Below are 23,228 nucleotides of genomic sequence, written 5' to 3'. Positions count from 1 at the left end.
TAGTTAGCGGGGGGTAGGGAGGGGTAGCTTGCTAACCCCCCCCCTCACACACACCGGTGAATACTTCATTTTGCTTAGAGGAAGGACTTCACGGGGGACAGGGCTGGCGGGCAAGTTTGATTAAATAGCTAAGGTTTGTATAGTTAGGAAAAATACAAATTATCTACGAATTTGTCATTTGTTCTGTAACTGAAATACAAACCACGCTATTTAATATGGGTGACTCACCCCTTAGGAAGGGTGGTAAGTCCCGGCCATACTGGCTTTGTCTTTGCCCGGGGACTCAATATTTGAGTGTGTAAGTACTCAAGAAATAAGGAGTCCCTGCACCTCGCTAGCATTTGCTGTGCAATTGCTGCGGCCTACATAAGCTGTGTGTGAAGGTAAGAAGTGTGACCCGTCCTAGGAAGTTGACCTGGAGTTCTTCAGATGGAATTCTAAGCTAGGACTCTCCCAATACCACCTCGTCAGGGTATGGGGACGTGACAGTATTAACCTTAATACTAGGAACACAAGGAAGCATGGTTTACCTGCAGTGGTTTGAGGTCAGCTGTGCAGAGAACCCAGGATGCTGCTTTCTCCAAGGGATGAGAGGATGAAGAAAAGAATACGGGCCAGACAAACCTTTTCATTCATGCAGACTAAAACCGGGTAACAATGCCCTCAACCTTCTGCTACCTGTCCATTAAGGAGCCTGAGGTTAGACCAGCTGTTGTGCAGCCACCACAGGGCCGATAGAGAACATATCGAGTCTCCTGTGTGTCACGTCTTGCAGGTAGAGGGCTGTGAAGGTCGTCTGACGCTTCCACACCCCAGCTTGAAGGACCTGCGTCACTGAATAGTTTTTCTTGAAGGCCAGGGACGTAGCTACGCCCCTGACATCATGTGCTCTAGGGCGACGTGACGGAGGAGGGTCAGGATTCAAGGCTAGATGTATTACCTTGCGAATCCAGGCTGAGATGGTATTCTTGGTGACCCTCCTCTTCGTTTTCCCAGTGCTCACAAACAAGGCTTGCACCTGGGGACAAACTGCAGCTGTTCTTTTAAGATATAACCTCAGACTCCTTACTGGGCACAGTAGGAGATAGTCTGGGTCATCTGTTACAGAACGAAGACTCCGGCACTCCCGGATTCTGAGTCTTGGCAATAAACTCAGGGACGACCCTGAACGTTACCTCCCCCCATCCCCTTGAATGGGCGATGTCGTATGAGAGACCATGAAGGTCACTGACTCGTTTGGCCGAGGCCAAAGCTAGCAGGAACACCGTCTTCCAAGTAAGGTGGCGATCTGAAGCCTGGCGTAATGGTTTGTAGGGAGGTCTCTTAAGAGACCTGAGAACTCGAACCACGTTCCATGGAGGCGGTCTCACTTCCGACTGAGGGCAGCTAAGTTTATAACTCCGTATGAGAAGGGAAAGTTCCAGCGAGGAAGAAATGTCCACTCCTTTGAGCCTGAAGGCTAGACTTAAGGCTGAGCGATAGCCTTTCACTGCCGAGACTGAAAGGTGCATTTCTTCCCGCAAATAAACGAAGAACTCCGCTATTGCTGGAATAGCGGCATCGAGTGGAGAGATACCCCTTCCACGACACCAACCACAGAAAACTTGCCACTTTGCCTGGTAGACCCCTGCGGATGACCTGCGCAGGTGTCCAGACATCCTATTCGCAACTTGTTGCGAAAATCCTCTCTCCAGGCGTGAAGTCGAAGCGAAGCTACGGCTTTGTGGAAGATGTTGGCGTGTGGTCGTTTGAGTAGCTCGTGTCGTGGAGGGAGTTCTCTCGGGAGCTCCGTAAGGAGTTGCAGAAGGTCCGGAAACCATTCTGCGTGATGCCATAGCGGAGCTATCAGGGTCATCCATAGATTGACTGATATTCTGGTCTTGTTGAGCACCCTCCTCATCACACAGAACGGGGGAAAGGTGTATACATCGATGTTGTCCCACCGTTGTTGGAAGGCATCTTGCCAGAGCGCCTTGGGATCCAGGACTGGGGAGCAGTACAGTGGGAGCTTGAAGTTCAGCGCTGTAGCGAACAGATCCACAGTCGGGGAACCCCACAAAGTCAGGACTTTGTTGGCTACTTGACGATCCAAAGACCACTCGGTACTCACTATTTGCGTTGCTCTGATCAGACTGTCGGCGAGCACATTCCTCTTGCCTGGAATGAAGCGAGCCGATAGTGTGACCGAGTGGACTTCGGTCCATCTCAGTATCTCTACTGCAAGATGGGATAGCTGTTCTGAAAAGGTACCTCCCTTCTTGTTGATATAAGCCACTACTGTGGTGTTGTCGCTCATCACCACCACAGAGTGGCCCGCCAGGACCTGATGGAACTTCTGAAGAGCCAGGAATACGGTCTTCATTTCTAGCAGGTTTAAATGGAGGTACTTTTCTTATTCTGACCACAGGCCTGAGGTCCTGTGGTTCAGAACGTGGGTCCCCCACCCCTTTCTTTGATGCGTCCGAAAACAACATCAAATCTGGGGGAAGGACGAGAAGATCCAATCCCTTTTGTAGGTTCTCGTCTGCCACCCACCACTGAAGATCCGTCTGTTCCGCAGGACCTATAGGGCTCAGAGTGTCTGGGGAATCGTGATCTTGATTTCACCGAGACTTGAGTCGCCACTGGAGAGATCTCATTCTTAGGCGACCATTGGGAACTAGACGGGCCAGGGACTAGAGATGGCCGAGGAGATGTAACCACGCTTGGGCTGAAAGTTCTTCTCGTTTGAGGAAAGGCCTTGCAACCTTCCTCAGCCTTGCTATCCTGTCGTCTGATGGGAAGGCTTTGTGGAGATTGGTGTCTATGACCATGCCTAGGTATACCAGTTTCTGCGTGGGCAGCAGAGAGAACTTCTCGAGATTTACCATGATCCCTAGATCTTGGCAAAGTTCGAGAAGCTTGTCTCAGTGGCGAAGAAGGGTTGCCTCCGAGTCTGCTAAGATCAGCCAGTCGTCCAGGTAACGGAGGAGACGGATACCGATCCTGTGAGCCCACGATGATATCAGGGTGAACACTCTGGTGAACACTTGAGGAGCTGTGGAGAGACCGAAGCACAGCACCTTGAACTGGTAGATCTTGTTGTCTAGGCAAAATCTTAAGTACTACCTTGAAGACGGATGTACTTTGATCTAGAAGTACGCGTCCTGCAGGTCCAGTGTACACATGAAGTCTTGCGGTCTCACTGCAAGCCTGACCGTGTCTGCCGTCTCCATGCTGAACAGTGTCTGTTTGACAAACCCATTCAGGGTTGAGAGGTCGATGACTGGTCTCCAGCCTCCAGACGCCTTCTTTGCAAGAAAGAGTCGACTGTAGAAGCCTGGGGACCGGTCTGCTACCTCTTGGAGAGCGTCCTTCTTCAACATGGTCTTGACTTCTGCCCGAAGGGCTTGCCCCCCTACCGATCCCATGGTAAGGGAGCTCAATGACACTGGATTCGCTGTCAGGGGAGGTAGAGATGTTGTGAACGGGACGCGATATCCCTGACCGATCACGGAAATCGTCCAGGTATCTGCCCAGAGTTGCTGCCACCTTGTCGCGCAACTTTGTAGGCATCCCCCACTGGTGCACATGCAGGGGGCCTGCCAATCCTAGCGTTTGCGGCCTCGGCCGCTCCCTCTAGGATTTTTACCTCCCCTGGAGGACTTTTTGCCCTTCTTGTCCTTGACAGGAAAGGGCTCAGACACCTTTGTCTTTGCTGCTGGGGTCTTCTTCGTATTCTTGGAAGGACGGGGCTGTTGGGTTGCTGGAGGATTGTAGGGCCTCGATGTCAGGGCCCTATGGAGAAGAGAATCCTGGTTGGATTTCCTCCACCTCTCAGCAGCTTGCTCCACGTCCTTAGGCTCGAACAAATTCTTACCGAGAACGGAAGAATGTCTGAGCCTGCTGACGTCGGTACTGGGGACCTTTTGATGAAATCTCTCAGCCACTGCATCCCATCGTTTCAGGATTGTGTTAGCCCACAAGCTCGAAACTTGGTGGGCTAGAAACTCGATGGGCTGTGTGCCTGAGAGCAAGGTCTCCAGAGCCTTCCTGGTGCTTTCCTTGGACAAGTCCTCGGAACGCACCAGGATTCCCAGAGACCTTAGCCAGATGTCCAGCCACGAGGTTGCCTACATGGCACACTTCGCCACCTTCTCCTGGCTTAGGATCTCTGTTGCTGAATACGAGACATGCCAGTTGGAAAGTCTCTCAGGAGGGACTCCCCGGTAAGATCTTCCAAAGAATGGTGTAAAGGAAGAGCTAAACAAGTCTCCTCCAAGATCTCGAAGTACCTCCTCTGGTGGACTCGAGGAGGTGGGAGGAGCTTGTTACTGGTGCTGGATCTGCTGGAGGAGGCAAGCTCAGAGAGCTGGCCTTCGACCTTGTCTCTGGCACTCTTCATCCCCTGTGACCAAGGCAAAGCTGCACTGGCCCTAGAAGGTTTCTGGGTACCATAGACTCGGTCCAAGACCGTGTCCTTACCCTCACGAGGAGGGATCTCTGGGTCCGGGAACCCGTTGAGATTTCTCATGAGGGTCAGAACTTGCCAGAATGCATGTTCTGACTCTTGAAGCTCTCCTCCTGAAGGGCTAGCAGCAAAGTCTCCTGTCCCCAGTGGCTCTTCCTGGGGGGACTGGTGGACATTCTCCGAAGGTCTAGCTGGCTCCTGTCTAATCCTTGCCGAAGACTTAGGTAAAGTCTTCGAGTCCTTCGGCTCCCTCCTAGGAGGGATACAGGACTCCAGTAACGATGGTTGCAGGCTCTTCTTTACCCCAATGGGAGAATACTTCTCAGGGAGAGGCGGGGTTTCCCCCATTGGTGCAATGGGGGAACGACCCGACTCCCCCGACTCCCCTGAGGACGGGAAATTCTCATCCGCCGGGGGAGGGAGAGAAAGTCTGAGGGGGAGAGGGAGCCTTGCGCAAGGACTTCCGAGGAGACAGCTTAGTCCTAGGAGAAGTTACCACGGAGGGAACTCCTCTCTTCCGCTTCAGGGGGGATGAAGCCGCCACTGCTTTGTGACCTAGTTCAGAGAATACAGGCTTAAAAGCCTGTACGAGAGCTCTAACAATGGTCCCAAAACAGGGCTGCTGGCTGACAGTTGCACTGTCAGACACTCCCTCTGGAGGGAAGGGGATCGTTCGATCCCTCTCAGGAGTCAACAAACGAGGGTTCGCCTGAAAGGAAGCTTTAGAGAAAGAATCCTTGGACCTGTCCGGAAACCTCCCCTCCTCCGGAGAGTGCGCTGTTCTGCGCTTGCGGGGAGGGTAACGAGAAGACAATGACCTGGCCGACTGGAGTCCCGTGCTATCGCGTGTGGGATCGCGCTGGCGATCGTGCCGCAATTCGCGCTGGTGGTAGCGCGATGAGCCCTGCCCTAGGTTGCGTGTGGGAGAATCCTCACCCGCGGGCGCGCGAAGGTGATGGCGAGGGCGCGAAGGTGATGGCGAGGGCGTGAAGGTGATGGCGAGGGCGCGCAGGAGATGGAACGAGGGGCTGCGTAGGAGGCTGGATGGGCGCTCGCGCGCGAGCAAGCAATTGATCACGCGCGGGCGTGCAGGATTGATTGATTGATTTAAAGTTTTCAGGCATCCTGACATCTGAGGTCATTGACGCCGGTAACATTTAATTTATGTATACAAAAATAAAAAATAAAATAAAATAAAAAATAAAAGAGTATTCAATTAAAATCATAAAAGTTGAATGTCATAAAAGTTAAATATTTTTCAGAAGACCTGCTTCTGAAATAAATCTAAAAATGCCACTTGCATGGTAGGACACATCATTTCCAAGAATCTTGGCAAGGATGAACCTGCCACCCTCACCTCGAGCCTCAAACAAATATCTATTCCGCAAGTTGTTATAATTGGGACATTCGGTCAACAAATGCCTTACTGTTAGAGGTACTAAACAGTCGTCACAATACGGTTGGTGTTGGCCCTTCAGCAGAAACTCGTGTGTCAACCGAGTGTGACCAATACGGAGACGACAAAGAGACGTCTCCCATTTTCGGGGCATCATATTATACCTCCAAGGAGATATGTCATTTGTTATCTCTCGCATTTTATTGCCATCTTGACTATCCCATTGCTGTTGCCATTTATTGCAAACCAATTTCTTGATGTCAGGTAAGAAATCATTACAGGGAATGGGATACCTTCTTGGCAGCATCTCGGATGCAGCCTCCTTAGCCAGTGAATCTGCCTTCTCATTCCCACACACACCTAAATGTGCTGGAACCCAACAAAATTGAACTGTTATACCTCTCCGTCCAAAAATGAAAAGCCATTCTAAAATCTTTAAAACTAGAGGGTTATTAGAATTAAAAACTTCCATAGCTTGAAGGACACTCCTTGCATCACTAAAAATTGTAAAATTACCCTCCTTCTCCAACGCTATTTTCTCAATAGCGGTTAATATGCCATACAGTTCGGCAGTAAATATGGAAGCGGTCAGAGGAAGTGCACCTCTACAATTAAAACCATTACTATGTACTCCAAATCCAACGCCAGCATCAGATTTGGAGCCATCAGTATAGATAAAAGTTGATCCTCTATGTTCTTTAACATGTTCATTAAAAAGAGACCTGGCTTCTAGGTCTGACATATTCTTCTTATCTCCAATAAAATATTTACAAATAGATATCTCTGGTAACTTCCATGGAGGTGTTGATGATACCTTGAATGGAAGTACCTTATTTCTAATTATATCCAGACTATTTAATAATCGTTTCACCCGAAAGCCATAAGGTTGAGGAGATTTTGGGTGCAACTCAAAGTATGATGCGTGTCTTACAAGGCTTGCAGTCTGAAAGGCTAGAGAGTTAGGGAGTCTTTGCAATCTAAACCAATACCGAAGAATGGAAGACATTTGGTAAAGGTCTAGAGGTAACTCTCCAGCATCAACAAGGAGACTTGGGATAGGCGAGGTTTTAAAAGCTCCAGTAGACAATCTAATACCTGCATGATGTATCGAGTCCAATATTTTTAACCGGCTTGGGGTGGCTGAAGAATATACCTCGCAACCATAACTAATTTTGGAAAAAATCAAGGCCTTGTATAATTTTAAAATAGTATTGCGGTCTGCCCCCCACAATGTATGGGACAATACTTTTAAGATATTCAGAGCTTCAACACATTTAGCTTTTAATGCTTTTAAGTGAGAAACCCATGTAAGCCTACAATCAAATATCAAACCTAAAAATTTAGCTTCTCTTGCATATGGTATCCATTGACCTTTAATGTATATATCCGGGTCTGGATGTACTCCCCGGATACGACAAAAATGGACAATGGTAGTTTTACTTGTCGAGAACTTAAATCCATTCATGTCAGCCCACTGGATAATTTTATCAATAGAGAGTTGGATTTTTCTCTCAACCATTGCCATTCTAGTGCCAGCAAATGATATTGAGAGATCATCCACAAATAATGTTGAGAGAACATCCTGGGGAATGGCTGAGGATATCCCATTAATTGCTAGTGCAAAAAGGGTTACACTCAGCACACTACCCTGAGGAACTCCTTCTTCCTGGCACTTCCTCTCTGATAGAGTTTCCCCCACTCTCACTTGAAAAACTCTACGTGAAAGAAATGCCTGAATAAATAGTGGCAGCTCTCCTCTCAATCACAATTCATAAATGGTTTTAAGAATACCATATCTCCATGTGGTATCATATGCCTTTTCAAGGTCAAAAAATACTGTAACATGGTGCTGTTTGGAAGCAAAGGCTTCACAAATAGAAGACTCAAGTCGTATCAACACATCAGTCGTTGAGTGCATTTTTCGGAATCCACATTGAATCGGTGATAAAATACCTTTCTTTTCAAGGTACCATATCAGCCTTGCATTGACCATCTTCTCCATGATTTTACATAAACAAGATGTCAATGCAATAGGACGATAGTTTGCCGCTAAAAACTTGTCTTTACCGGGTTTTAAAAAGGCTAAAATAATGGCTAGTTCCCAAACACTTGGGTAACTATGATCATGCCATATTCTATTAATAATGCTTAAAATAAATAGCTTTGTATTAAAATGTACACGTTTAATCATTGCATATGGAATTCCATTGGGTCCAGGGGCTGTATCATTGCAATGAGCAAGTGCGGAATCAAATTCTCTTTCAGAGAAAGGAGAATTATACGACTCTTTCCTTCTTGTTGCAAAATTTAAAATTTTCTTTTCTTCAGTGCTCCTATACTGGTGACCAGGGGCTCCTTCACACTTGCTGGATACATTTGAAAAATGATTAGCTAGGGCATTGCTAACTTCATTTGCTTCAGTTACATACTGGCCATTCATCTTCAACACTGGTGGTGGGTTGGGGGTGAATTTGCCAGCTATCTTTTTTACTTTCCTCCACACAGAAGATGGTGGTGTTATACTGTTAATGGAGGAAACAAAAGACATCCATGACTGGCGCCTTGCTTCTTTCATGGCACAACGGAACTGTGCTCTACATTTCTTGTACATAATTAAATTCTCATCAGTTCTGCATCTACGCAATCGTGTTAGAGATCTTCTTGTGGCTCTGTGGAGGGCAGTTAGTTCTGAAGACCACCACGGGACTGGTCGTCGTTTGAATAACCCTGTTGTTTTGGGAATTGAATTGACTCCTGCTGTATGAAGAGTTCCATTCAGTAGGTCTAAGGCATCATCAACACTTTCAATTTCGATTTCACTTAGCTCAGAAAATTTAACCCAGTCTGCCTTGTCTAGATTCCAACGTGGCGATCTTTGCAAAGGCGAACCCTTGTTGGTGTTTATAATGATTGGTGCATGATCACTAGTATGCCAATCATCTAATGTCCTCCAATCAAAATCAAGAAGGCAGTTAGAGCTTGCAATTGAAAGGTCAATGCATGACAAAGTACCTGTCTGAACATGGAAGTGTGTGGGATCTCCTGTATTAAGGAGTCCCACATCCTCATTCTCCACAATTGATGAGATAATATTGCCCCTTGTGTTGGCCAAAACATCACCCCATAAAGGATGTCTACCATTCATATCTCCCAGTAAGCGAAAAGGTTGAGGGAGTTGTTGAATGACCTCTGCTAAATCATCATATAAAATATTATCATTTGGAGGTAAGTACAGAGAGCATATTGTATATTTTCTCCCTATATCAATTTGTACAACAACTGCCTGCAGGGTTGTACGTATAGATATAGGTATTTGGGGAACATCTCGACGAATGTACATGAGACTTCCGCCATGGCTCCCTACTCCGTGATCATAAGGTGTCCTATAACTAATATATTCGCGAGGACAAGGGGTATTAGCATCAAGCTTGCTCTCCTGGAGACATACAATTATGGGGGAATGCTCGTGAATTAAGAGCTTAAGTTCTTCATATTTGGCCCTCAAATCCTGACAATTCCATTGCAAAATGGATGAAAAAACTATGTAATATTTTCTGGAAGACATCTTTGATGAGGTCTTCCCATTGACAGTTTTTGATTTGACAATATTTTCTGTAGGCTTTTTAAGTTTGGGTCTTGATAAATTAGGTTTTATATTAGCCTTTTCAGTGTTGTTGTTACCTAATTCTTGTGGGGGATGGTGGACCTCCACTTGAATTTTTGATTGATTCAAGAAGTTTTCCTGTTGATCTGAAATATCAACAGGCAAAACATCATATCTATTTGATGTCATAACTTTGGTGTTTTTAATGGATGGGGGTGAGAGAGATGGAGGTCTCTCTCTTTTCCTATTGACAGGTGGAGATTTATTAGGTTTTGATGTTTTCCCCACTACAGGCGCACCTGATAATTCTGTTTCATGTGGAACCTCCATCAAATCAGGCAAAGATATAGCCTGAGAGAGGTTAGTATTATCCTTTGTAGTGGGGGACAAAGGTTTACTAGAGGTGAGAAAGGTCTTACGTGATATTCTTGCCTTATCCTCTAGAATTCTATCAGAAGATGGAAAATTTCTTTACTGGGGAATAGAGGCAGTATTAGGTGGGTTGGATGTCTCCTGCCTCACTTTTTCTCCGATTTCAATACTTTTGCATAACTTGCTGATTTACTCAATAGTCTCTTGGCATGCCCCACACTTATGTGTTCGATACTGGATTTATTGAGAGCAGCCTCTTCCAATTTATATTGCTGGCAGTTCCTATCCGTAGATTTGTGATTCAAATTGCAGTTTATACAATTGGCCTCTAGTGTACAGTCTCCATGGTAAACATTAGAGCATGTACTACACATTTTATCATTCTTACATACTTTAGATGGGTGCCCATATCTAAAGCAATTAAAAAATTGCAGCGGCTTCTGCTTAAAAGTTTGCACTTTAATTCGTTCATTCTCTATGTAAATGTGGAAAGGCACATCAGCATCCTGGAAAGTCAGGATAATCATTGACGTTCCAGGGACTTTATGCACTTTCCACACAGTTAAAGGACACATGGCCAATATCTCCTCTTCTGTGAATTCATATAAGTCTCTATTAAAAACTACTCCCCTTCCATAACTGAAGTTTAGATGGGGTTTCACATCCAGCTTTATGTCTTCGTTATCTGTATTTAAATTGGAAAGTATAACCGATTGAGTTTCTGATTTGGCACTTATTATGAAACTGTTCTTTCCAAACCGAGATATATCTCCTGGTGCGATAGTACCTACTTTCTTTTGAAGAAATTTACATATTTTGAAATAATTTCCAGTACTCCCTTTTGATTGAGCAACAAGCCACTTTGGTGGATTTGGCTTTCTCTGGGAAGGTACAACTACATCTATACCTTTATCAATCCAATCTGCAGGCCTATATACATCCAGATTCTTAGGTACCCGATCGCAAAGAGCACCCTTGAAATTCAAATTACTGATTTTAATATTTATGATATCATTGATAGCTTTGAATGCTTCATCATGGTTATCAAATGATATCCATGAATCCCATTTGTCACCTTCAAGCCTCATTCTAATTTCCCTGATGTGACCATAACATTGAAATAATTTATATAGAACATCGTAATTGGTTTCAATGGGGATCTGAGTGACGTGAAGGATTCGCAAATTCTCCATGTCACCCAAATTACTTTGTTTTTGAACATAAGTAGAGTTTCCAGGTCGTCAACAGAGGGGTTAGTTTTTGGAGTAGAAGCAAGCCGGGTTATCCACCTCTTATCGGAGGATTTCAGTCCTCCTATCCCATGTGGCCCAACACGAGAAGAGGCTTCAGCGGGGACCAGTCCTCTATTACAGAGGGGCTGCCTCTCTTAAGGTGGGCGTACACTGGTCAGTGGGGGTAGTTAGCCCCTCCCACCGACGACTCCAATGCCTAGCGTCACCCATTACCCGCAAATATGGGCGACTTAAAACCGGATCATTGGAGCCCGACTCTTAACAGACTTAGTCTGCACCCAATGGGGTCTGCCCGAGGGTGATGGCATCTAAATTTGTACAGGTTGAGATGGTATGACATCCATCCCACCCTGCGCCAAATCCAAAGCAGCAGTCAAAACCTAAGTCGTACAAGCTAAAGTCGTCAACAAGTTCATGCCCAAGAGGAAGAGATGGGAGAAAATAAGAAGTAATCAAAAGAACGGAGAGAAAGTGCTGACTAATTTAGTTGGATCAACAGTTGGGCACCGAGGTCCAGTGGGGAAGTAGTTCCCATTGTTAATTAGAGCCCAACTGCTAGTCCCTAAGCCCCCCATCCTCATCAAGGCTTCAGCATCTGGGGGGCGGGCGTGCAGGAACCTGCTGAAGAGCCCGTGAGGGCGAAACTGTGGAGCGCGAGCAGGAGAAGTATCTCTATTGCGTGGGCGTGGAGCGCGTGTATCTGGCTGAAGCAGGGGGCGAGGGTGCGTTAGCGCGGCCTCGTAAGAGCGCGATGGAAAATGTGCGCGCGGGCACGCAGGCAAGGGCTGACGGGCAGGAGAGACAGGAACTGCGCTCTGAGCAGATCCTGGGTGCGCTGTGCGTGCAGGAGATCGTGGGCGCGCATGGCGCACATCAGGAATCGGGCGCCCAGGAGTGCGCTGCTGGGTTGGGCGTGCATCAGGATGCGGGCGCTGGAGTACCTGTGAGCGCCTGTGTGCTAACTTAGGTGACTCCAGGGCTGTTTCAGGAACAACAGGAACAGCGCGCTTGAGTCCAGAAGTGCGCTGAGGCACTGGAGAGCGCTGACGAGCAGGAGAGCACCTGAGCGCTGTAAAAGGAACAGGCGAGCGCTGACGCGCTATTGCGGGAACTGCAGGTGCGCGCTGGTGCGCAGGTGGACGTGGGCGCGCAGGGGAACCCTGGCGCGTAGACACTGGATCAGCAGGTGCCAGGTGCACGGTGGGGCGCTAAGTCAGGAACTACAGCAACAGAACGATGGCGCGCAGGGGGTACATGGCGCTTAAGGGGCTGAGGCGCAGTTTTGCGCTCAAGTCCCTTGCCCCGAAGGGACTGTTGTCTGTACAATGACAGGATGTGTAGGCGCCCACAGCGCATCAGCAGCCCGAAACGGTAACGGCAGGTCAGCAGGTCTGGAAGGTGAAGGGTCAGAGGGTCCTGAGTAAGGACGACCTTCCACCGAAGGAGATCGCGAACGATCTCCGGAGAGGTCCAAGGTGGTAGCTGGCAGGATCGGTGAACGGCGAGTTTCCTCAGCGGAGGACTGCGGGGACGACGAGCCGAAGAGGCGCCTCCTAACTCCCTTGTGAGGAAAAGGAAGTCCTCTACGGCAAAGGGGAGGGCGAGCCTTCCGCCTTATATGCCCTCTAGGGGCCGTGGGATCAGCAAGCTGACCATCAGCAGGCCTCCGAAGAGGAGTCTTCAAGTGAACTCCCCCGAGGGGGAGAATCACCGGCAGGAGAGACCATAGGACTTAGATCCTCCCTCGAAGGATGTTCGGAGGGGGAATCTGAGCCTTCAGCTACCGCAGCAACAGGAGCAGATGTTTGAGCAGACACATCAGAGGCCTCAGTCACAACAACGTCGACGATAGACAGAGAATCTATCTGTGTTATCGTAGGCGATTGCTTGACAGCTGCTCCTAATTTGATCATGTCAAACAGGGCTTCCTTGGAGGGCGAACCCTGAAGCCCCAAGGAAGCCCAAAGCTGTAACAAATCATTATTATTTACAGGTAAAGAAATATCCTCCTCCGGGGGGGAGGGGGAGCTGCCTCGCTATGGGAGGCAACTACCTCTCCTGTACCCCGGGATCGGTCAACATAACTACAGCCTACGCTACCACTCGACAGCCTATCGGAAGAGAACGATCGAGTGGGAGCTTCGGAGGAGGTTTGGGCTACGGAAGAAGAGTCCTTGGGATTTCCTCTCTTCAAAGAAGCCTTTGAAGGAGAAATATCCCGTTTGGACTTCTTCTTCCGGCGCCGAGCAAACCTCTCCCACTGGGAGGTAGACCACTCCCTACACTCACCACATACGTTAGCTCTATCACACCGTTGGCCCCTACAATGAGGACACAAGGTGTGAGGATCTGTGTCGACTGCCGACATAAATGTGCCACAAGGGTGGTCAGGTAATCCAGGACACGTACGCATGAGGGTAGAGGCCAACTACACACGCTCTGTAGAAAAGAAAAAGCAAAAACAGATTAATGGCTGACAAGCGAGGGTGAAAGCGGACACGTCCGTCTGCCACCCGAGCCAAAAGCAAAGTGAAGTATTCACAGGTGTGTATGAGGAGGGGGGGGGGTAGCAAGCTACCCCTCCCCACCTTCCGCTAACTAGCGAGGGGGTAGTAAACCCTTGTTAAAACTCTAATGGCTCGTCATTTCACCTACGCCGAAGTAATAACCCATATTAAATAGCGTGGTTTGTATTTCAGTTACGGAACAAATGGTTTTTATTTTTTTTCTTAACCAAGTTATCAACCAGGATACTAAGTGTATGTACATTTAAATTTTTAATGTCATGAAGTTCAGATAAGAAGCAATCTCATAGATGCCGATGGATATCATCCTCAACTACTTGCTTGGTAACTTAATTAGTTGTGAAGTTAGTTTCCGATTGAGATAACGGTACATTAATAAATAAGCATTCCTGTATATTGGCGCTAGAGGGAGCGTCTTTCAGTTGGTTAAACAGTCATTATTTGTGTTTTATGATTCTGGAGGAGTTTTATTATCCAGTCCAAGTTCTCCCATACATATTTTGATTTTGGGGGTTCAAGCTCAACCATCTCCACTTCGGAAACTTCAATGTTTTTGGTGATGTCATTAGTTGCCAGTATGTCATATCTGTTCTGTACATAAATCGGGGATTTTTTCTTGATTTTATAATTTTGGGTAGTGGTTATTGTCTCTCTTAAGGCCCCTACACACAATCAATTTTTTCGTCAATTAATTGATATCAACTTATTGACGAAAATGAAATTGAGGAAATCACTGTGCCTACACACGGTCAATGATTTTACTTCAATTTTCAGTTTGATTCATAACTTCGAGATGAAAGCATCTGTGGCTCTAGGAATAGTGCTTGCTCTGGACACTTCAAAGCGAAAGAAGAGGAGTAAGTGGGCGAAGAAATGGTATCTCTGTCGAAGGGAACTAGGACATACACAATTGCTGAAGGAATTAAGGGATGCTTTGCCCACACACGATCAATTTTATTGGAGACCCATCAATAAATATCAAAGGATCTTTGATCTCTCAATGAATTGATTCAATGAAATTGTTTCATTTAAATTGATATCAATGTCCCCTACACACAATCAATTTCTCCATCAATTCATTGACGTCAATAAATTGATAAGATTCAGCGTCCATTCTGAGGAAATTCCTGTAATCCTCTGGCTCGTCGTCCCTTAATTCCTTCAGCAATCGTGTACTGTATGTCCTAGTTCCCTTCGACAGAGATACCATTTCTTCGCCCACTTACTCCTCCTCTTTTGCTTTGAAGTGTCCAGAGCAAGCACTATTCCTAGACCCACAGATGCTTTCATCTCGAAGTTATGAATCAAACTGAAAATTGAAATAAAATCATTGACACTGGGTAGGCACAGTGATTTCCTCAATTTCACTGTCGTTAATAAATTGATATCAATTAATTGACGAAAAAATTGATCGTGTGTAGGGGCCTTTATATAATTGTTAAGTACAGTAATATTGACAACAGTGGAAGAACACTATTTTAAATTGGCAGGCTTGGTCTTTTCACTAGGCAAGGCTATAGGAATAGAATTCTCAAATTTTTAGATTTTGAAGGACTTGATGGTGATAATGATTAGTTTTCAGGATTCTGAAACTTAGCGCCATCTGAAGAATAAGCAATTCTAGAGTTACCCGGTATTTGTTGAATTAGGTAGATTGTATACCACATTGGCATATGATGAACTATTACCTAAAAGTTTTTTTCCTGGCTGAACCAAAAGTAATATGTTCATCTTAGGCAATTTCAATGATAACTGTTCGAGCTTGTATTTAGGATAATGTTTCGAGTTCAGAGAACGAGCTCCCTTACAATGTAGAAAAAATTTGTCAAATTTGTCAACCTTGTATTCGGTGGCAGTTAAAACTTCTTTTTCTATGGGTACATTTGACATTGACATAACCAAAATCATGACAATTATAAGACTACATTGGTCTTTGATGAAATTTCTTTACGAAAATGTTTTAAGATGACAAATTCGGAGATAATTTATATTTTTCCTAACCATACAAACCTTAGCTATTTACATTGGGTATTACTTTCGACGTAGCTGAAATGACGAGCCATTAGATTTTAACGAGGGTTTCCTACCCCGCGCTAGTTAGCAGGGGTAGGGGGAGGGGTAGCTTGCTACCCCTCCCTCCCTCACACACCGGTGAAATGTCTCACTTCACTTAGAGGTATGACTTGACTTGGGGGACAGGGCTGGCGGGAAAATATGTGTAAATAGCTAAGGTTTGTATGGTTAGGAAAAATACAAATTATCTCCGAATTTGTCATTTGTTCCGTAACCGAAATACAAACCACGCTATTTACATTGGGTGACTAACCCCTTAGAAAGGGTGGAAAGTCCCCAGCCATACTGGCTTTGGCTTACCCGGGGACTCAGAATCCGAGTGAGTCGCACTCGACAAAAGGAGTCCCTGCACCTCACAAGTTCCTTGCTCCGCAAGAAAACGTGTGGCCTACATAAGCTTGTGTGTGAAGGAAGAAAGTGTGACCCGTCCTAGGCAGTTGACCTGGAGTTCCAGAAGGAACTCTGGGTTAGGACGTTCCCAATACCACCTCGTCAGGGTATGGGGGACGCGACAGTATTGACTCAATACTCGGAACACAAGGAAGCATGGTTTACCTGCAGAGGTTTGAGGTCAGCTATGCAGAGACCAGGATGCTGCTTCCCCAGTAGAGGGGACGATGAAGAAAGAAGTAAGGGCCAGACATACTTCTTTCGTTCATGCAGACTAAAACCTGATAACAATGCCGTCAACCTTCTGCTACCTGTCCAAAAAGGAGCCTGAGGTTAGACCAGCTGTTGTGTAGCCACCACAGAGCGATAAAACGTATCGATACTCCTGTGGGTCATGCCCTGCAGGAAGCGGGCTGCGAAGGTCATTAGACGCTTCCAGACTCCAGCTTGTAGCACCTGCGTCACAGAGTAGTTCTACTCAAAGGCGAGGGACGTTGCGATGTATCCGACATCGTGCTGTAGAGCGACGTGACGGGGAAGGGTCTGGATTCAGGTCGAGATGAATGCCCTTCAGTCCGAGCTGAAGAGGTATACTGGCGACTCTCCCTTGTGGCCTCCCTGTGCTCCCAAACCGGCTTGCACGTGAGGACAAACTGCAGCTGTTCTCAAAGATAACCCCTCGATTCCTTTACTGGCAAGAAGGAGAAGGTCTGAGTCATCTGATACAGAACGGAGACTCTGAATCTTGAAGGAGTCGAACCGAAGGTTCGGGACTCTCTGAGTCTAGAAAACAACTCAGGAGCGAACCTGAATGTTGCCTTCCCCATTCTCTTGAAAGGGCGGAGTCGTATGAGACCATGAAGATTGCTTACACACTGGCCGAGGCCAGAGTGAGCAGGAGCACCGTCCCCCAAGACGGAATACGATCAGAGGCCTGACGTAATGGTTCTTGAGAAGATCTCTTAAGGGACTAAAGAGTTCGAACCATGCTCCATGGAGGAGGTCTCACTCCGACTGGGGGCAGGGACGTTCGCAGCTTCGCATGAGCGAAGAAAGGTCCAGCGGGAAGGAAAAAGTCTATTCCTTTCAGCCTGAAGGCCAGGGAAAGGCTGAGCAATAGGCTTCACTGCCGAGAGCGGAAAAGTTTCCTCCCGCCGAAAAGCAATAACTCCGTTATTGCTGGAGAAGAGGCCTCAAGGGAAGAGGTATCTCTCCCACGACACCAACCACAGAAGACTCTACACTTCGTCTGATAGACCCCTGCGGATGACTATCGCAGGTGACACGACCTCCGCTCCGCGACTGTAGCGGGTTTTCTCTTCTTGAGGAGGCGGCGTAGTGTCTCCAGGAGTGAAGCCGAAGCGATGCAACGGCTCGTGAAAGATGTTGTAGTGTGGTTGTTTGAGTAGCCTGTGTCGTGGAAGAAGCTCTCCCGGGAGTTCCGTCAGGGGAAGCAGAGGGTCCGGAAACCGTTCTGCGTATAGTCACAGCGGAGCTCTCAGGGCCATCGAAAGGTTGACAGACAACCTGGTCTTGTTGAGACCCATTCTCAACAAACAACAATGGTGGGAAGACGCAGGCGTCGATGTTGTCCCACCGTCACCGGAAAACATCTTGCCAGAGTCTTGGGGTCTGAGACTGGGGGGAAGAACAGCAGAAGCTTGAAGTTCCAGGCTGTCGTGATCAGGTCCCCCAGGCCAGGACTTGCTGGTTACTATAGGCCAAAGACCCCCAGGTACTCTCTATCTGTGAGGCTCCGCTCAGATAGTCGGAGAGAGCATTCCTCTGCCCGGAATAAGCGAGCCGATAGTGGTATTGAGAGGACCTCGGATCATCTCAGTATCTCTACTGCAAGATGCGAACGTATGAAAATGCGCCTCCCTGCTGGTTGGAATACGCCAGTACCATGAAGTTGTCGCGCACGGAGCGACTCGGTAGGATCTGTAGGATCTGTAGAGGGGCCAGACTACGGCCCCTAAGCCTGCCTGAATGATGGGGAGGTACCCTTCAGGTCCTGACCATAGGCCTGAACCGGAACATGACCCCCCCCCTTTTCTTTGACGAGTCCGAGAACAGCATCAAATGTGGGGAAAGGACGAGAATAACCACTCCCATGCAAGAGGTTCCATAGGTCAACCCATTGCCGGTCTAAACGTTCCGCTGGTCCCATAGGGACCAGAAAGTCCGGTTAATCGTTGCTTGGATACCACCGGAACTTGGGCCGCCTCACAGGGAACTTATCCTGAGGCGACCATTCGGAACTAGACGGGTCAATGAGGAAAAAGAGACCCAGGGAACGTTCCAAGATAAGGCTGAGAGCTCTCCTTGACTGAGAACAGGTACTGCGACTCTCCTCAGCCTTGCCACAGTCAACTGAAGTGAAGGCTCGGAGAAGGAGGCAACAGCATCTGGTGTTCCCAGGCGGTCACCCATCCAAGTACTGACCAGACCCAAAGTTGCTTAACTTCGCTGATCGGATGAGAAGCAGTGTTTTCAACGTGGTATGGCCGTTGACTCAATATCATGGCTAGATACTCCAGATGTTGAGGCAGAAGTAGAGAAGGCTCCTAGCAAATTACCATGATCCCTCACTTTTGGTAAAGACCCGGGAGCTTGTCCCGGCGTTGAAGAAGGTCGAACCCGAGCCTACCGGAGTTGACCAGACCTCCAAGAAGCGAAGGAGGCGGAAGCCTGCTCCTGAGCGGCCATGAGGAAAGCAGGGAGAGTTTCTGGGGGAAAAACCTGCGATGCCGCGGCGGGATCGCCAGACCGCATCTTAAGCAGGAACATCTGTAGTCTAGGCTGAATTCCAAGAGCTTCCTGGAAGATGGATGGAATGGAAACTGGAAGTACCCGTCCTCCCGATCCCGCGCATAAGGAGTCCTGCAGCCTCGTTATCAGTCTGATCGACTCTGCTGTTCCACGCTGGACAAAGTTTGTTCGACAAACTTGATCAGAGCTGAGAGGTCGACGACGGAACTCCCGTCTCAGATGCTTTCCTACGAGAAAGGATCGACTGAAGAAGCCGGGGGGTGAAGCCGCCGTCGACCCTATGGAGGACCTTCTCCTAAGGCATGGGTCCTTCTGCCCAAACGGGCAAACTTCTTGCCGACCCCATGGCATAGAGGCTCAGTGACACTGGATTCGTTGACAGAGACGGAGAGATGGCAAGAGCGAGGCGCGATATCCTTGGCTGATCATGGAGATCGTGCAGGAATCGGCATTGGGAAGCTGTTATCCGGACGAGTAACCTTAGGCATCCACCTAGCGTGAGACCTGCAAGGGGGGGTTGCCAATCCTAGAGTTTGTGAACTCTGCCGCTCCCTCTAGGATTATGCCTCCCCGGGAGAGCCTCCCGTGCTACCTGTCCCTGACAGGAGGGGACTGCTATTGTACACCTTGTCTTAACTGCCGTAGCCGGTCCGATAACTTAGGCCGACAAGGCTGAAAGAAGAGGCGTTGGAGGCCTGCAGGGTCTGGAAGAAAGCACCTTGGAGGAGTGAAAACGGAAGACGACTTCCTCCGCACAACAGCTGTCCATGTCTCTGTCTTTGGGCTCAAACAAGCTCTTCCCAAGGATGAAAGTGTGTCTGAGCTTGTTGACATCCACGGATGAGACACCCGAGGGGAAGCCCTCGGTCACTGCGTCTAGATGCTCCAACATCAAGTTTGCCCGCAAGTTAGAAACTTGGTGACGGAACGCAAAGGTGCTTGAGCCTGAGAGGAGGAAAGTACCTATGATCTTCCTGGAGCTTCCTTGTACAAAACCTCGGGTCGCAACCGAGGAGGGAAAGGACCTGGTAAGCCCCTTCCACGGGATGGAGAAGAGGAAGGGCTAAACCAGTCACCCCTTGCCCGACGGAGAAATCTCGAAAGGAAATCTCCCTGGCACGACCCTTCCAGGGAATGACGAGGAGGAAGGGCTAACCCAGGTTCTGGAAAGAAGAATGTTGCTCAGACCTCCCTGAAGATTCTTCCTGCTCTTGCACGTGCCATGCTCTGCGTTTACGGGGTGAAGACCGTGTTCTGGAAATACGCGCTCTAGAAGACTCGCCAGGCTGGCCGTGTTGCGAAACCCCGACGGGAATCGCGGTCGCAATCGCCCTGGAGCTCGCGCGATGGTAAATCAATGGTTCGCGCGTGGCCGAACGTGGAAGCGCCCGAACGTGGAAGCGCCCGTGCGCGGGCACGCAGGAGCGCGGACGAATGTGCGCGAGGGAGCGCAGAAGGAGGGCGAGCGTGGTTGGAAGGGCGAGAGCTGGCGGTCGGAATCCGATAGTTCACAGGCGAGCGATGACCCGTAGGCAAGCACTGGCTACTGCAGGAATCGAGCCGGAGCTCGCGCGATGGAACACCGTCGGTTCGCGCGATGGAACACCGTCGGTTCGCGCGATGGAACACCGTCGGTTCGCGCGATGGAACACCGTCGGTTCGCGCGATGGAACACCGTCGGTTCGCGCGATGGAACACCGTCGGTTCGCGCGATGGAACACCGTCGGTTCGCGCGATGGAACACCGTCGGTTCGCGCGATGGAACACCGTCGGTTCGCGCGCAGGCGAACATTAGAGCGCACGTGCGCGGGCACGTGGGCGTGCGGTCGCGCGGGCACGTGGACGTGCGCAGGCGGTCGGGAGACCGATGGCGCGTAGGCGGGCGATGGCGCGTAGGCGGGCGATGGCGCGTAGGCGGGCGATGGCGCGTAGGCGGGCGATGGCGCGTAGGCGGGCGATGGCGCGTAGGCGGGCGATGGCGCGTAGGCGGGCGATGGCACGTCTTGGCGAGCGAAGGCCCGTAGGCGAGTGAAGGCGCGTTGGAGAGCGATGGCGCGTCGGCAAGCGATGGCGCATTGGCAAGCGACGGAGCGTTGGCGAGCGGTGGTGCGTTAACAAAACGCTAGCGCGCAGGCGAAGAATCGCACGGGCGCGTAGGAGATCGCTGACGCGTAAGAGACTAGGGATGATTAGCGCGCATCGCGCTAATCCGAAGCCGCGCAGGTGTATCAGGAAGGTGAGCGCTGATGCGAGCTGTCAATAAGGCGATCCTGGACGGTCAGGAAAAACTGTTGGCGCCCATTGGTGCGTGGCAGAAAAGGGCGCGCAGATGTGCGCTGGCGATTGAAGGAAGCTGGCGCACAGAAGGACAGAAGTAAAGGTGAGCGCTGGCGAGCAGGAGGAAGATCCACGGCAAGACTCAGCTACCGGAGATCGTGGTCCACAGCAGGCGAGCGCTAGATCGCTACTGATAGTGTCCAGGGAACCTGACACGCGTGGAAGATCGATGGCGATCGTTGACATGCAGGAGATCGCTGACGAGCAGGTGAACGTTGACGCGTCTGTGGTCGCTGGCGAGCTGGTGATCGCTGGCGAGCAGAAGGGCGACGCGTGGAATCCTGTGCGTAGAAGAAGAGTCCTTATCCAAGACCTGAACCGAAGTTCTAGGTCACGCGGGCGAACGTGGGCGCACAGGGCACGTATCAGGAACTGGAAGCGCAGGTGCGCTCTGACGGGCAGGAGATCTAGAGCGCTCAGGAGACCGATGGCGCGCAGGGCGCACAACAGGAACAGCAGGATGTTCGAAGTCCTCAGGAGAGCGCTGACGAGCAGTGGGGCGATGATCATCAGGAGAGCGCTGGCGAACAGGAGAGCGCTAGCGATCAGGAAAACGCTGACGAGCAGGAGAGCGCCTGTGCGCTAACACTGCAGAAGGGCGCACAGGGGAACCCTGACACACAAGGGAAGCACCCCCGTGGGAGGCAACCATTCGCCCCGAAGGGACCGTTGCCCGTCGGATGACGAGGTCAGACTGCTGTCCAGCTGCACCAGGGGCGGAAGGTCAGGAAGGCGTTGGAGATCGATCCCCGGAGAGATCTAATGAGGTAGGAGCTGCAGGCTACATACGGAGAAGATTCAAAAAGGCGCCTCTTAGCACCCATACAGGGAGACGGGAGGCCCTTACGACGTAGCGGACGGTGAGCCTTACGGCGAAGGCGGCCAACAGCAACAACAGCAGAAGTGTCTTCCGAAAAGGAGTCTCTATGAGTGTACTCCCTCGCGAACGAAAGTTTAACACTTTGTAGAAGAGACGGGTCAGCCAGTGACCTAAAAAGAGCAATCCTCCGAAGAAGGGCTCCTGCAGTTGCCCAGCCCCTTGAGCGTAACTGCAGGTGCGACAGCTCAGCACCAAGAGCATAGTCACACGAAATAAAGGCAAGAGGAGATCCCCCCAAAGGGAAAAAAACTCAAGCCTGGATAGGAAAACTTCCCTCGGAAGGAAAGTTACCCACCCAAGGAGGCGAGCCTCCTGAGAGTTCTAAAATGAACTGGAGAGCTGTCAATCGTCACGGGAGTACTTCCAGGAGAAGGAGACACGCCCCTGACGAAGATCTATAGTGGAGGCAGCAACAGCAGAACCCCCAGGCCTCAACAAGACAGCTCACTCCGTTGCCCCATTACAGAAACGAACTAGATCGTTACCTGTGAAAAATAAAAACAAAATCATTAGTTAACCTTCATTCCCCCAGGAAGACTCCGAAGAGGAATCCCGAGGGAAAAGAACACAAGAATTACACAACAGGCACATGCCCTCATAACCACTTACACTCACGGAAGGAGAGCTGTAACAAACGCAGAATTATAACAATTATAATTATGTAATTTAAAAATGAATGAACACTAAATAAAGAACGAAAACCCCGAAAGCAATCGTTCTACAAAACTGCAAAATCAACAAATACAATTAGATTCATAAACTAATTGAGACAAAACGTACGGCGTAGCAACCCCACCCACACGGGAAGGAAGCTACTCAGACGTAGTAAAGGTAACGTAGTAAAGGGTGAACGACCTCAACAGAGAGAGAGAGAAAGACCGAAGTCAAACTAGATCGCGACCCATGAAATTACACCGTGGTGGCCTAACTGCCGAGGGCTCCACGGAGATATCGTACACTACACACACAAGCATGAACTCTGAAAAGGAAACTTACTGATTTCTATACTCAAATATATACATAAACACGAAAAAATGTTTACATATATATTGAGTAAAAGAAAAGTAAGTGATTAAGTAGACAAAACAAATAATGGCTGCCAAGCGAGGACAAAGACAGGCACGTCTGTCCATTGTCCGAGCCAAAAGTGAAGTGAGACATTTCACCGTTGTGTGA

General features: G+C 49.0%; 1 non-coding gene across 1 annotated transcript; it reads right to left on the bottom strand.

The window, feature by feature from the left end:
- Nucleotides 1-18,459: 18,459 nt before the first annotated feature.
- On the bottom strand, nt 18,460-18,578 carry LOC137658055 (5S ribosomal RNA). Its single transcript, XR_011047243.1, has one exon. It is a non-coding gene; the product is annotated as a 5S ribosomal RNA (ribosomal RNA).
- Nucleotides 18,579-23,228: the final 4,650 nt, after the last annotated feature.

Source organism: Palaemon carinicauda, chromosome 18 (genome assembly GCF_036898095.1).
Source record: "Palaemon carinicauda isolate YSFRI2023 chromosome 18, ASM3689809v2, whole genome shotgun sequence".
In the NCBI taxonomy this organism is placed as follows: Eukaryota; Metazoa; Arthropoda; class Malacostraca; order Decapoda; family Palaemonidae; genus Palaemon; species Palaemon carinicauda.
Note: the sequence above shows the minus strand (reverse complement) of the source record. Positions and strands in the feature narration are given on the sequence as shown.